Genomic DNA, 16,080 nt, shown 5'->3' on the forward strand with positions numbered 1-16,080 from the left:
AAAGTGTCATATAGTGACTCACAGGTGACGTCTTCTTTGATCTGAGGCGTCACTTTCCCTTTTCCTCTCCATCTGGCCCAGACCTCCATGATGAGTCCTGCCAGATACGTTTCATCTTTTCAGAACCTGCAAGACAAACAATTTAGGCTCCGCACATTTCTAGCAGCTTCCTTTCCTTTCTCCCCCCTGTAGGTTCCCATAGTAACTGCACTGTTTGGTGTAATGTGCAGTAAAGCGAGTAGGAATGTGGGATGCCCTCTGTATGTAGAATCCCCTGCTGTGCCCCCTGTATGTAGGATCCCCTGCTGTGCCCCTATGAACTAATAATGCCCCCAGAGGTGCCCCCATGAACTAATAATGCCCCCAGAGGTGCCCCCTATGAACTAATAATGCCCCCAGAGGTGCCCCCATGAACTAATAATGCCCCCAGAGGTGCCCCCTATGAACTAATAATGCCCCCATGAACTAATAATGCCCCCAGAGGTGCCCCCATATACTAATAATGCCCCCAAAGGTGCCCCCATGAGCTAATAATGCCCCCAGAGGTGCCCCCATGAACTAATAATGCCCCCAGAGGTGCCCCCATATACTAATAATGCCCCAGAGGTGCCCCCATGAACTAATAATGCCCCCAGAGGTGCCCCCATACATTAATAATGCCCCCAGAGGTGCCCTCCATGAGCTAATAATGCCCCCAGAGGTGCCCCCCATGAGCTAATAATGCCCCCATATACTAATAATGCCCCCAGAGGTGCCCCTAAAAAAACAAACATCATACTCACCTAATCCGCGCTGTGGCTGCAGGCAGCAGCTCTCCTCCTCCTCTTCGGGCTCCATCTTGCGAGCCGCAGGGACGGGACTTCCGGCAGGCGTGATGACGTCACATGATCACGCCTGCCGGAGAGGTCACGTCCCGGCCTCCCATAGGCTGCTAGTATGAAGTGCCGGCAGCCTATGGGAGGGAATACAGGAGGAGGACGCTGACAGGTCCTGCTCCTGTATTCTGATCGCTTTAATGTTCCGCCAGCTCACTGTGCGGAACATCAAAGCGATCTGTGCATCCCGAGAAGCTGCGCGGCTGCAGCTTCTCGGGTTGCTCAAAAACAAGTGGCAAGGGGGGCCGTGCGGGCCCCCCTAGCGTAGCGGACGGGGGGCGGCGGCCGGCGGGCCCCCCCCCCATGTCTCTTAGGGTCCGGGCCCCATACGGCAGTACCAGTTGTACTGCCCTATCGGCGGCCCTGATGTCACCCATAGGGAACCTCAGTAGATGACAATGCTTTCCAAATAATAAAGGGTATTTTTTTACTACATTATTCATAGTGAACAGGGACTGAGAACAGTGGAAAAGACTTTCTACATTTCACATATATAACCATGTAAAAATGAAAGGGGTTATTCAGCATTGCAAAAAAAAAATAGCTTCCATTTTCCAGAAAAAGCGCCACTCTCCTCCAAAACCAACGCTAGGATGTCGGTATATAATCTGATCAAACCATATTGCCCCATGCACCACGTGCAGGTCCCCTGGATCACATGAGTCCCTACACTAACTCACCACCGTGTCAGCGACCGCCAACCCAGCAAAGCGAGCAGAAAGAGGGAAGGGAGACAATAGAATGGCCATGAAACCCAACTGTCTCAGGACCAATCCCCAAGGGCCCCCCAAAACCCAGCAGGCACCGCCGGCGGAGAAAGCTGCCACCAAGCAACACAAGTGTGAACATGGTCTTATCACTCACCATTGCTCCTGCAGGTAGAATGGGAAATAGGAGGTGCTAGTCATGTGTGCACAGGTGCCGCCTGCTGATTGGGGTCACGTGGGTCTTACCAGGAGGAGTACAAACACTCAGAAAAGGTATCACCCTAAGCTTGAGGAAGCGGCAATTAACCGGGAAACAGCTGTCCTGGGGTAGCGTGCGCCCGCACCTCCATCTGTCCTCCCTTCCCCGCTGAACATAGTGCCTGAATAAAAGAATCCTACGTTACCGGTGAGTGCCCGGATCAGTTTTTTCCATTTGCTATTGCATTTGTCTTTTTCTATACGGAGCACCCCGGTGGATTTATTATCTCACCTCTGTCCTGACTGCTGCTGTACGTTTGTGCTGCCGACTGCTATCTGCCTTTTGATAACTACTATAATACTGCTCCTATATACAAGAATATAACTACTATAATACTGCCGCCTATTTACAAGAATATAACTACTATAATACTGCTCCTATATATACAAGAATATAACTACTATAATACTGCTCCTATATACAAGAATATAACTACTATAATACTGCTCCTATATACAAGAATATAACTCCTATAATACTGCTCCTATATACAGGAATATAACTACTATAATACTGCTCCTATATATACAAGAATATAACTACTATAATACTGCTCCTATATACAGGAATATAACTACTATAATACTGCTCCTATATACAGGAATATAACTACTATAATACTGCTCCTATATACAAGAATATAACTACTATAATACTGCCCCTATATACAGGAATATAACTACTATAATACTGCCCCTATATACAGGGATATAACTACTATAATACTGCCCCTATATACAAGAATATAACTACTATAATACTGCCACTATATACAGGAATATAACTACTATAATACTGCTCCTATATACAATAATATAACTACTATAATACTGCCACTATATACAGGAATATAACTACTATAATACTGCCCCTTACAGACAATAGTAGGACTCTCTTCCCATCCCTGTGTGTACATAGGAGGACTCTCTGTATAGCTATGAGATGATGGTTGTGATGTCCATTTTGCAGCCGTTATGGCGGGTGAGGCTGAGGATGTTCATTCACATTCCTCCCAAGTCTCCGTCCCCCTCACACACGATGACCACACGTCTTTCTAAGAATTAAAGGATCCTCCCTTTGAAATAACAGAAGGAGCCGCCTCGCTCTCCCCACAATGCACGTTACTGTCTGGCTTTGGGGAAAAAGTTGCATTATATCAGCGAGCCGGCGGTGGAGACGACGATTCCCAGCCCGTAGCCTGCACCGGCGAGCTTACCCCGTGGTTACCATGGCGCGCACCAATGTGCGGCCTCCTGTTTTGCATACGGATGAGAAGAAAAACAATGCAGTCGTAAGCCCCTCTCCACAGAACGCCTTTGTTTAAGGCCGTCTGATTCACAAGCCAATGAAACGCCATTACAAAAAAAAAAAAAATTCTCTTCACATCTTCAGTGCAAGAGGGGGGGGGGGGGGCATCATATTATTTTTTATTATTATTTTTACATGCGTGTAATGATGGCATCTGCGTGATTAGGCTCTGATGCAATGTATCCTGCTGCCACTTGGAAGTAAAAAAAAAAAGTCCGCTGTTCCCATGGGCGACTGCAGTGATGCTCAGCCCCAAGCGCACTACCGCCGCCGACCACTAGATGGCGGTATAGATAAACTTTTTTTTTTTTCTCTCTCTCTCTCTAATATAATTAATAGCGGAGACTTAGGGAAGCACCTTCTTCTTTTCTCGCATCCCATCATTCAGCGGCGTTGTAATTCATGCAAAGCCTGGGAATTATGTTAACAATGCTGTATTTATGGGGTGGCATCTGTACGCTGGGAAGAAAAAAAAAAAAAAGCTGGGAATACGGATAATGGTTCGCATTAAGGTTGCAGATGGCTGGTCTGACATTTCCAAAAACAGGGGCCGTAATAGGCAGTAATACTCCGCTATTAACTCGATAAATATTAAGGAAGCCCCCGGTACTAAAGAGACGCTTTATTACCAGCTCGCAGAGAATGGCGCCCACTTGAGTCACTTACCGGGAATTTTTATTTATCGCAAATACAATTTGCCTCTATTGTGTGTGACACAGCAGGGGAAGGGGAGGGGGGGGGGGGGACACGTTCCTGCATGAAGAAGGGACACGGGGTCCCAAATATATCCGATATCCTGAGACTAATAACCCTTAAAGGGCTGCGCAAAAAATGCACAAGACGTACCCTTAAGAGGAAGTAACCTCTAAGAATACGACATGTGTAACTCAATGCTTAGTATTCTGGTCTTAGAAGATTGCAGTTCTGTGCTCGATTATGAGACTCTCTTATTCTGAATCTAAAAAGGATGTCACTGTCTGTTCTCAATAAAGTTGTGCTTTGTTTGAATACACGACGACCCGATTGCTTATATGGTATTGTAAAGAGTTAATTTCATTCACAGGTTTCAGGTTCTCTCTGCTGCCATCTACTGGTGGTTATGGGTAAGAAGCTCTAGAACGTTGGAGAAGTTTATAAAACTTACTAGAAACAGGGAGGAGTTTAAATAATAGTGGCCTGTATAGATTAACTGCTGTCCGAAAGTTATACAGATTTGTAATTTATTTCTTTTTTTTTTTTCTTCCAGTACTTATCAGCTACTGTATGTCCTGCAGGAAGTGGTGTATTCTTTCCAGTCTGACACAGTGCTCTCTGCTGCCACCTCTGTCCATGCTAGGAACTGTCCAGAGCAGGAGAGGTTTTCTATGGGGATTTGCTGCTGCTCTGGACAGTTCCTGACATGGACAGAGGTGGCAGCAGAGAGGTTTAAAGGGAATCTATCATTAACATAGCCCATACTATCATCTTTGCCACTCTGCTCCCTATCTGAATTTTCATAGAAAACCTCTCCTGCTCTGGACAGTTCCTGACATGGACAGAGGTGGCAGCAGAGAGCACTGTGTCAGACTGGAGAGAATACACCACTTCCTGCAGGACGTACAGCAGCTGATAAGTACTGGAAGACTGGAGATTTTTTTTTTTAATAGAAGAAAATTACAAATCTGTATAACTTTCTGGCACCAGTTGATTTGAAAGAACCTGCCTGTGTCCTGATCCCCCCGCTCTGATCCAACGCTACAGCGGAGCTCAGTTGATACAAAGCAGGGTCTCTCCGTTACTCTTCGGAGTACCCCTGCATGTCAATTTAAGTAAATATTCACACTTGTTCAACACAGTTTACATTTCTTGGTGGCGTATCTAATCTTAGAGTGTGTGCTATCCTCTGTTCAGTTGGGGTATCTAAACTTATGTGTGCCGAGCTACATACCTAATCCTATTATGCGTGTTTTCAATAGTGACCTGTATCATCAGTGTTATCATAGGAACACTGGTTCATTATACCCAATCAGAACCCAGCATTGTCTTAATGCTTCCAAGAAGTGTTGCCATAGGGACATCACCACACGAGGCCTAGTCTGATAAATTCATTACAAGATCCACCCTAATATTTCTCGGCCCCCCTCATCCACCTCCAGGACAGAGGATAACAATACACCCGGAGGGCTTCCATCCAGTCCTAGGCCTTAATCCAATCTGAGGGTCCTGGCAGCTAATCCACCGCTCTCTGCCCCTCATACTCCATCCATAAGGAGAGATAATGACTCACTAATAGTCCGATCATTCTTGGTGCCCCCCTTACTCTACCTCAAAAGACCCTTAAAGACTTCTGGCTTCCCTTGTGGCCCTGTCGTCGTGACAACAACAAGAGGTTGCGGCTTTTTCCCACCCAGTCATGGAAGGTCACTGGATATTCCTTTGAGTTTCTTGTAAGAGACATGACTCAGGAGATAGAGGTCGACAGTACACGGAGCAGGGGTCAAGTGCTTCCTTTGTTGAGAACGAAAGGACTCCCTGGTGGCCATGGCGGGTTGTGTCCATTAAGCCTGGTCAAGTTCTGTCATGATTTGGTTTATTATAGAGTCCCGGGGTGAGTTCATAAAAAGGTACAATCGTCCGAGCTAATCGGAGATCACCGGGCGTGAAGATTAACGCAAGACGAGCCATACAGTCTGTGGTAAAGTCTAGACCTCGAAATGTGTGGGGGGTCGGTAAAATTCTGTTATCTGGGATTTAGAGACAATGGCAACTATATGAAATGTCACACTGGAGGTACAAAAAGGTAGGGAGGCTTTATGGTGTTACACCCCAGGGAATACTCATGGAAACTGGTGAAAAACTTAAAGGGGTAGTTCACAGAAAAAATCTTTCAAATCAACTGGTATCAGAGATTTGTTATTTACTTTTATTAAAAAAAAATCTCCAGTCTCCCAGTACTTATCAGCTGCTGTATGTCCTGCAGGAAGTGGTGTATTCTGGAGAGCAGGAGAGGTTTTCTATGGGGATTTGCTACTGCTCCGGACAGTTCCTGACATGGACAGAGGTGGCAGCAGAGAGCACTGTGTCAGACTGGAGAGAATGCACAACTTCCTGCAGGACATACAGCAGCTGATAAGTACTGGAAGACTGGAGATTTTTTAATTATAAATCTCTGGCACCAGATGATTTGAAAGATTTTTTTTGTTAACTACCCCTTTAAGTTTATCCAGAGACCCTCTAGAAAAGGTTCGTGACCTTTTCTAGAAAATTCTTTGCCACAAAATGGTTATAGGCTATGTTCACACACCATCAAAATGACAGCTGGTTTTATTGGACGGTCGTAATTTAATGCCAAATAACGACCATTACTACACGAATATATCAGCCGTTATTTGCTGTTAAATCATAGCCATCCAATAGGAACGTCCGTCATTTTGGTGGTGTGTGAACATAAACATATAGCGTAACATAGATCTTGTATGAAGGCCCAAAATGACCCAGTGGACCGCGCCAATTTATCATTTTTGTGTTTTCGTTTTTCCCTCCTCCCCTTCTAAGAGCTCCAGCACTCTCAGCTTTCTATCTACAGGCCATGTAATGGCTTATTTGTTACAGGAATAGTTGTACTGTGTAATGGCGTCTTTCATTTTACCATAACATGTATGACGGAATCCCAAATATATTATTTATGAAGATATAAATTGGGGAAATCGTAAATAAGAATGCAATATGGTAATGTTTGGGGGGTTCCTGTGTCTACGTAATGCACTATATGGTAACAGCGACATGATACTATTATTCTATAGGTCAGTCCGAACACAACCATATGCAGGTTACACAGATTCTCTAATGTTATATATTTTATCATATGAAATCCTTTATTTTTGGCAATTAATTATTAATAAAATGGTCCTATTGTGACGCTTATAACCGTTTTAGTTTTTCACCTACGGGGCTGTATGGGGAGTCATTTTTTCCATCATAATCTCTAGTTTTTATTAATACCATATTTGTGCAGATCGGACCTTTTGATCACTTTTTATACCATTTTTTTTATATATAATGTAAAAAGTCAATCCTGGCACTTTTTTCCCTCTCTTTGCTTACGCCGTTCACAATGGCGATTGTTATATTTTTATAGATCGGACAATTACGATATGGTATAGAATACGTTTTTTTAATTTAATTATTATGTGTTTTATGTATATAATGGAATAGGGGGTGATTTTAATCTTTATTAGGGGAGGGGCTTTGGGGTATTTTTTTTTTTTTTACACACACATTTTAAGACCCTTTGAGGGACTATTACATGCAGTACTTAGATTGCAAACACTGTAAAATGCTATGCCATAGGCGCTCTGCTCATTGAGTCTGCCTCCGGTGGTCCGTTAAAACGATCGGGACCCCCGCAGTCACGCTACGGGGGTCCCGATCAGTAAGTGACAGAAGCTGCTCCTGTCACTTACATGCACGATCGCTGCAGCCTGTCATTAACAGTGAGGTGCCGGCTGCTGATTGCAACCGGCCCCCACCTGCTATGAAGCGCACTCCGCTCCGGAGCGCTCTTCATAGCTTCTTAAAGGCCCAGGACTTACAGTTACGTCACGGGTCATCTGGTAACAGACATCCATGACATAACTGTACGTCCAGGGTCGTCTAGGGGTTAAGCCTGCTTATAGGTTTGCTGGCGACATCTTGATGTAGACTTAGTCAGATTTGTAGTGAGTGGATTTCACTCCTCTGAAATTATTATTATATAATATATATAAAAATAAATTTATTATTATTATCGGGTGAAAGTACCCGACCCGGCTGAGGGCTGGCTTAGCCAGTCAGTAGTCGCAGCGATGTCCCATTACAGTCATTGACTAGCCGAGCGAGTAATTCATGAGGGTCGTAATGTTGCAGGTGGCCGCCGGTCTATGGTAACACAGCATTGCGGGGCGCAGGGACAGGTAAGTATACTTTGTTTATTATGTGTCCCCACCCCCTGCCTGCACAGGTTTTTTTTATTTTTTATTTTGCCAGACTTCTACTTTGAACAAGACACTAGGCCAAATAGCAGAGGGCTTGTGGATAAAGTATAGCCTCCCCTATTGACTACACACGGACATAATAGCACTATACCAATGTAGAGCTGGCCATGCAGGACCATTTCCATTTGTCTAACTAACTACTATATATGAGGACTCCCTCATTGCTGGGAGCAGAGATGCAGCTATCTCTGGTTCTAGAGACTGGTGGGGATCCCAGATCTTCACTGATCCTACCGCCATACAATAAATAGCTCAAGTGTTGATCAGATTGAAGGAAGAAAGTATCCTGGATGATGATATATATTTTAAAAAAATGTTATTACAGGTTATATTTCTTTGTTGGTCCTCTCCCAGTGCCTCCGCAGTGCTGCCTTACCACTCCAAGTCTCCTGCATCACAACTTGGCTGATGGATTGCCCGCTCACCCGGTCAGTGACACATGTAAATGTCTTTATTTGGTTGTTACCGTCCATGAGTCCGGTCCATGGAGTTTAAGGACTAGCAGTAAGTCACCATGCATCTTGCACCACTAGTTACGGTAAAGAAGCCGGGATTCCCATGATTATGATGGAAATCCCTGCTCCTTTACTGTGTGTTCCCCGCAGCAGAGGCAGAGAGAGAGGCAGGAGCGGGAAGCTGTTGGAACCTGCCGCGCTGCCCTTGCTTCTTCCTGCTACAGGGAACAGATCCTCCAGCCTGCCCCAACTCCCTGGACCGTTCTCTGGGCCAGCGACACCCTCCACACACCTCCATACGGTGCTTTTTCCAGGCCACTGCTGTCGGAACCCATCACCAGGCGGCTAGCGCTGAAGTTTGGGTGCTAGTGGCCTGGTAATGGGTGCTGGCAGCTAGGGCAGCCTGGAGGGGCTGTTCCCCACAACGGGGAGAAGCAGCGGCATCCTGGGGAAAGTGTTGGCTGGTGGTTGCATAATCAGCTCCTTGGAGGCCGGCCGGTGGCCAAGAGAAGAGTCCAGGGAGCTCGGCAGGCAGGCTGGAGGAGCTGTTCCCTGTGGCGGGAAGCAGCGGTGGTGTCCCTGGGAAAGCGTTGGCCGGTGGTTGAATAATCAGCTGCGGGGAGGCCGGACAGTGGCCCAGAGAAGGGTCCAGGGAGCTGGGCAGGCAGTCTGGAGGAGCTGTTCCCCGTGGCGGGAAGCAACAGTAGCGTCCCGGGGAAAGCGTCAGCTGGTGGTTGCAGAATCAGCTGTGGGGAGGCCAGTGGCCCAGAAAAGGGTCCAGGGAGTTGGGGCAGGCTGTGGAGCTGTTCCTTGTGGCGGGGAGAAGCAAGGGCAATGAGGCAAGTTCAAACAGCCGCCCGCTCCTGTCTCTCTCTCTGCCTCCATTGCGGGGAACAACCATTTAGAGCGGGTATTCCCCTCATTATGATGGGAATCCCCACTCTGTAACCTAGGTATTCTCGAACACCTCAATAACTGTAAGCTGAACAATAGTACAGATGAGTTATCCCCCCTGATTTCATTTGGTTACTGAAGTGTTTGAACACCAAGGTGTTCAGAAACCAAGATATTTCCCTTACTGAATATGTAACACTTGAATGGCCGCCATAAACACAGTCAATACCAGCTTCATTTTCATGAGAATCCACTTTAACCGACACTACACTATAGAATCAATTCAATTCTTGAATAAAAGGTTCATTTTTGATGGCAAAGTGAACATTCCCTTCAAGAAAATAAAGGAATTGACCTTTGTACAGTTGTTCCATGACTTGCTGATGGTTTCCATTTGACCGACAGATAGGGCAGGGTTGTGATACATCATCTACTCTCCCATCACTGTATAACAAACCATTGTCACCCGACCAAGGACATTTCAAGGGGAAAAGCGCTAGAGAATAAGACAGACATTATATGCACGTTCATCTTTGAGCTAGATCAGATGTGCTTTCTCTTTCTAGAAAAAAAAAAAAAGTTGGCATCCATCTTATGCGAGAACCTCCTTCCCCCCTAACCCTAAGATGGAGCTGGTGATAGATTTATAGGTGATCGGATAGGGTGGCATCTGCTGTATATACAGCCCTGTTTGTTTCTGTCATCTCACGGGCTGTTAAACACCAGATATGCCACAGGAGAACCGGCCTATTCTTATAACAAATCACTTATTTTGCAAACAACGCGTATTTAGCAGCGGGCTACTAGCCACCCTTGCCCTATTTAAATGGCACCTCGGCTTCCCAGAATCAGCTTTGTGTTCATATTCCCACCAGACTGTGTATGCTGGACTGTGCCACTTCCATTGTCTGCCCAGCTGCCTTGCCACTACTGAGACTGCCGCAAGCAGCAGCTGGGCGAACAAAGAGAGGGTAGAGTCCAGTGCCCAAAAGTGTCACACACAAGGGGGTAAACTGGCACGGCACACTGAGGACACCATTAAAGGATTTGCCAGCCTGACTGCAAGCGTGATCTGCATGCCACTCAGAGGCCGTGAGAGAGTAGCTGGCAGAGGCTGGTGTGAAGAATCTATACATAACCCCCCACCCCCTCCATATCTTGTCTATCAGGCTGAATATGCCAGCAAGTCAGGTTGCCACTTTTGACTGGCATTCCCAATTCCCCACCCTATATAATCTACAGAGACCAAGATATTCACAGCGGCGGGGGAAGAGACAGAAAACAATAATTGGATTTGTCAGAGATGAGCCCGACCTTGTCTCTATTGAGATTCAGCTCGAGGCTGTCGCTCCTTGTTCTGGAGGAGGGGTGGGGGGCACAGTGCTGCCATGGAACAGAAGGGGCACCATTAAAAAAAAAGTGTGGAAAAAAAATCTAATCTCAAAATGGCCAACGTTAAGAAGGTGGAAGAGGCCGTCTCTAACAGCCGCCATTGCTATTGAAGGAAACCGGCATGTCCAACCTGATGTTCAGAGGGCATCTACAAGGCATTGATCAATCAATAGGGCAGGGGCAGAATGATGGGCATACAGGCTGATATTTGTAATAAGGCAAGAGATCAGACAACGATGGGGAAAATGCTTGCTCGCTAGCCAGGGGCATAACTAGAAATAGCTGGGCCCCATAGCAAACTTTTGATTGGGCCTCTTCCTTCCCGACTGACCACTAAGGCGTCAAGTGTAGTCATAACTGCAAGCGCTGGTCAGGAGTGCTCGTTTGGCCACCTGGTTCTGCAAATGATGACAGCTCAGGGGGCCCAGTGTATTGGAGGAGCCGGCAATGGGGTCCCCTGATGCAGCAGGCCCCATAGCAACTGCTATGGCTGCTTCAGTGGTAGTTACACCCCTGTGGCCGATCCGACCAGCAGAAAAATCATTGTCAGTTTGTTGGCCGCACATCTCCCAGTTTAATAGGAAATAGTGTTGTGCAAACCTGTCAAAATGTTCGGGTTCGATAATGTATCCGAACGTTTGATTCTCCGTGGCTGCAGAGGTTGGTAGCCGCCCTAAGACTGCCAAAAGAACATGGATACAGCCATAGCCTGTGGTCAGTGTCCTGCCGGGCTGCTACTGGGTCCCTTGGGTTAGAGTGATCACAGATGGCCAGAGTGGTATAGTGACCCTCCCAGACCATCGGAACCGCCACCCACAGAAAGGGGAAGTGTCCCAAGGCTGCGGTGTGTGCTGTGTCCATGTTTTGTGAGAAATCACAGAGTCTCTTTAGCGTAAGGAAGACTGATTTACTTGTCGCAAATGTGCAGCAGGTCATACAGAATCAACAGTATAAAGTTTCTCTGAATAAAGCACTGGATAACACACTTGACAATAGTTCCCAACAAATACTTGACAATACAGCAACCTGATCTGTAGTAGGAGTGCAGTGTAGGATATAGTCATGCTGACTGGAGTTAGTTAGTTTGAGTTAGTCTTCACACCACCTTATGCCCACTAGACTCGGCTGACCCTTCCTAATGTCTGACACAGGCCCCAGACCTTGTTACCTAGGATGAGCAGAATGCTGAGGGTTCCCTGCTGACAACCGCGCTGTGAGATAGAGCAAAGTTGCAGTGGGCCTATGAACTCTATCTAGATGAGTTCCTAGCTCTTTAGCTTTCGTGGATACTGTTCTGCTCTGTTACTTCTCCTAGCCCACGGCGTGGGTTGAGGTTGTCTCTGGCTTGTCCTCTCCTAAGAGGGGTTTAACAGTGCATTGTGCTGTGTAGAGTCACTTGTAAAAAGGTTGTTGGAGGTGTACTGCCTTGCATCTCTCCCATACGGGGTTCTGACTAAGACTGCCCTGATAGGACCACTGTGGAGAGTTATCTAGCTTGTGTCCTTCCTCCACCCATGTGACTTCCCTGGCGTGACTAACATGCACTGTGAGTGGGTAAAGAGTGCAACAAAAGAAATAAGGTGAGAGGTGATAGGAAAGAAGAAAACAAGACTCCTACTGGTCTACAGATTCAGGTGACACATAGAGAAACAAAAAACCATAGTGGCAAACTTTTGTACTACTTTCATCACCACACAAGTACAATAAGTACAGACTTTTGTGAAGGGTGTATAGAACTGTAACACCCGTGGTAGGACACCACAAAAGCAGGAAGGGGCCAAACAAACCATCCAGCGATCCATGTACACAGATTATTCAAGCCAAAGTCAGGAAGAAAGAACAGAGAACAGGTCATAAAGGAAAGACTGAGATTCCTCCTCTTTTCAGGTCCATTCCTGGCTTTGGCTAAAAAAAAAAAATCTGTCAGATTAATCTCTCAGTGTAAACGCACCATTAGTGCAGCATACAGGCTGTGGTCCAGGGATATCACTCTATTGACTGACTGTATATACTGGTAGTTTGTGCCCATATGATGCAGCTGCCCCTCCATCATCATACTACTACCCCTCCATCATCATACTACTACCCTCTTCATCCTCCTTCCCCTCAATAATCATACTACTACCCCTTCATCATACACCATCCTGCTCCTTCATCATCATACTACTACCCCCATTATCTTCCTGCCCCTCCGTCATCATACTACTGCCCCCTTCATCATACACCCTTCTGCCCTTCCATCATACTACTATCACCTTCCTCATCCTCCCATTGACCTGAGAGCTGCACACATAGCACTGTAAGCTCCAGTTAACAAAACTCCTGGGTTATAGAAATAGTAGAGCCATACCTCCCAACTTTTGCAAAGAGCAAAGAGGGACATGTGCGCCCCTCCATAGCCATGCCCCCATAGCGACCCTCCATAGCCACACCCCCATAGCGACCCTCCATAGCCACACCCCATAGCAACCCTCCATAGCCACGTCCCCATAGCGACCCTCCATAGCCACACCCCCATAGCGACCCTCCATAGCCACTCCCCTACAGTCACCACATGCTGCTGACTGAATAGTGCCCTATACAGTATCCAATGCCCCATTTTAGTGCCCCACATAGTATCCAATCCCCCCAATAGTGCCACACATAGTATCCAATCCCCCACATAGTGCCCCACATAGTATCCAATGCCCCATATAGTGCCCCACATAGTAGCCAATGTCCCCATATAGTGCCCTACATAGTAGCCTATGCCCCCATATAGTGCCCTACATAGTAGCCTATGCCCCCATATAGTGCCCCACATAGTAGCCTATGCCCCCATATAGTGCCTACATAGTAGCCAATGCCCCATATATGCCCCACATAGTAGCCAATTCCCCCATATAGTGCACTACATAGTAGCCAATCCGCATATAGTGTCCCACATAGTAGCCAATCCCCATATAGTGCCCCACATAGTAGCCAATCCCTCCATATAGTGCACCACATAGTAGCCAATGCCCCCATATAGTGCCCCACATAGTTGCCAATCCCCCCATATAGTGCCCATATAGTAGCCAATGCCCCCAAATATGCCCCACATAGTAGCCAATCCCTCCATATAGTGCCACACATAGTAGCCAATGCCCCCAAATATGCCCCACATAGTAGCCAATGCCCCCCATATAGTGCCCCCCATAGTAGCCAATGCCCCCCATATAGTGCCCCACATATTATCCAATCCCCCATATAGTAGCCAATCCCGCCATTTGTGTGGCCCCACCGAAACCCCCCCCCCACCCAAAAAACAGTAACTCACCTGTCCGCCGGTCCCAGCAGCTCCTCTCCCGGCAGAGCGTGCACTCCCGTCATCCTCTGGGGCGGGCAGCGGGGTACAGAGACAATGACTGTACCGGAAGTAATTCATGACAGAGGCTGCAGGTCACTTCCGGCACAGTCAGTGTCTGTATACCCCGCTGCCAGCCCCGGAGGATGACAGGAGTGTGCACTCTGCCGGGAGAGGAGCTGCTGGGACCGGCGGACAGGTGAGTTACTGATTTATTGTTTTTTTCAGTGGGGCCACATATAATGCGGGACACTGGGTGTCGTTCCGGGACCGCGGGACAGCACCCCAAAAACGGGACTGTCCCGCGGAATCCGGGACAGTTGGGAAGTATGGTAGAGCTGGTGGTCCTGTTTATACAAATCCCAATGACCGCCGACAGGCCAGCTGTATGAAAACTACAATTCCCATCATGCCTGAACAACCAAAGATATGGCTTTAGCTGCTCTGGTACGATGGGAATTGTAGTTTTGGCTGAAGCTTCCCCATTCCTGACCCTTAGTGGAGTCAGGTAAACCACCTCTGGGGCCATCACCAGGCCTGAGGCGAGATGCCACTAGCTCACCATAGGGGGTGCTGTATTGTTAAAGGGGTTATCCAGCGCTACAAAAACATGGCCACTTTCCCCCTACTGTTGTCTACAGTTTGGGTGGGGTTTTGAAACTTATGGTGGTTTTACACGGAACGATGTATCGTTCAAATTTGCACGATAACAACCGAATTCGAACGATAATCGTACGTGTAAACGCAGCGAACGATCAAGCGACGAGCGAGAAATCGGCCATTTTGACCTTTCAACAAATCGTCATTGATCGTTCGCAAAAAATTCGCAGATCGTTCCGTGTAAACATTCTTTCAACGATTTCACCTATGTGTGAGATAGGCTTAAGCGATCGATTTTCCCGTACGATGTCTCGTTCCCTCTAAACGCTGATCGTTATAAAAAAAAAACACCGTTCATTCAAAATCGTTAATCGTGCGATTGGGCGAATTATCGCTCCGTGTAAAACCACCATTAGTTCCACTGAAGTAAATGGAGCTTAATTGCAAACCGCACCTGAACTGGAGACAACAGTAGGGGGGAAAGTGGCCATGTTTTTGTAGCGCTGGATAACCCCTTTAAAGAGAATCAATTCCATATAAATGGTGGTAAAGAGCCACAACCCTTATTACTAAGGCACCAAGGCAAGTGTCAGTCCACCCCAGGCAGGACCACATTAAAGGGGTTATCCAGCGCTACAAAAACATGGCCACTTTCCCCCTACTGTTGTCTCCAGATTGGTTGGGTTTCCTTCAATGAAACTCAGTTTCATTGAAGGAAATGCGCTGGATAACTTCTTTAAAGCCCCCCTTAGAGTAATACTGGTGGTAGTAAAGTTACTATGTGGTACTACAAGTCCAAGCAGCACAAAACACACACAAAGACCCCTCCCTGTGTATAGAGGGGCTCCTCATTGTAGGCTGTGCTCAGCAGCATAATCCCCCTCATGTGGGCATCTCATTACCTGGCTCCCTGCAGCACACCATCATCATCTGCATTTACCTGCATTGGGGGCGCTAGGGGGCAGGGCTTGCCGGGACATACCCGAGACATTAAAGGGGTACTCCAGCGGGGGGCGGCACTTATTTGCTGGGATCGGAGACGAGGTGGCTGAGGAAAAAGACGTCCACTCACCTCCCCGGTTCCAGCGGCGGGTCCCGCGTCGCGGCGCTCCGGTGCCCAGCCGCTTCCTGGTGTCTGACGCGGGCCCGAGAAGTGACGTCTCAGGTACGCTCAGTGAAGGAGGCGGGATCTGAGCGGACTTGAAACCGGAGCGCCAGGATGCGGGACCCGCCGCTGGAACCGGGGAGGTAAG

General features: G+C 47.3%; 1 long non-coding RNA gene across 1 annotated transcript in view; it reads left to right on the forward strand.

The window, feature by feature from the left end:
• Nucleotides 1-5,633: 5,633 nt before the first annotated feature.
• Nucleotides 5,634-16,080, forward strand: part of LOC138770790 (uncharacterized) — a 50,909-nt gene continuing 40,462 nt past the window's right edge. Inside the window, exon 1 of the long non-coding RNA XR_011359502.1 lies at nucleotides 5,634-5,736. This is a non-coding gene — a long non-coding RNA (uncharacterized lncRNA). The remainder of the gene's footprint in view (nucleotides 5,737-16,080) is intronic.

Source organism: Dendropsophus ebraccatus, chromosome 13, assembly GCF_027789765.1.
Source record: "Dendropsophus ebraccatus isolate aDenEbr1 chromosome 13, aDenEbr1.pat, whole genome shotgun sequence".
Lineage (NCBI taxonomy): Eukaryota > Metazoa > Chordata > Amphibia > Anura > Hylidae > Dendropsophus > Dendropsophus ebraccatus.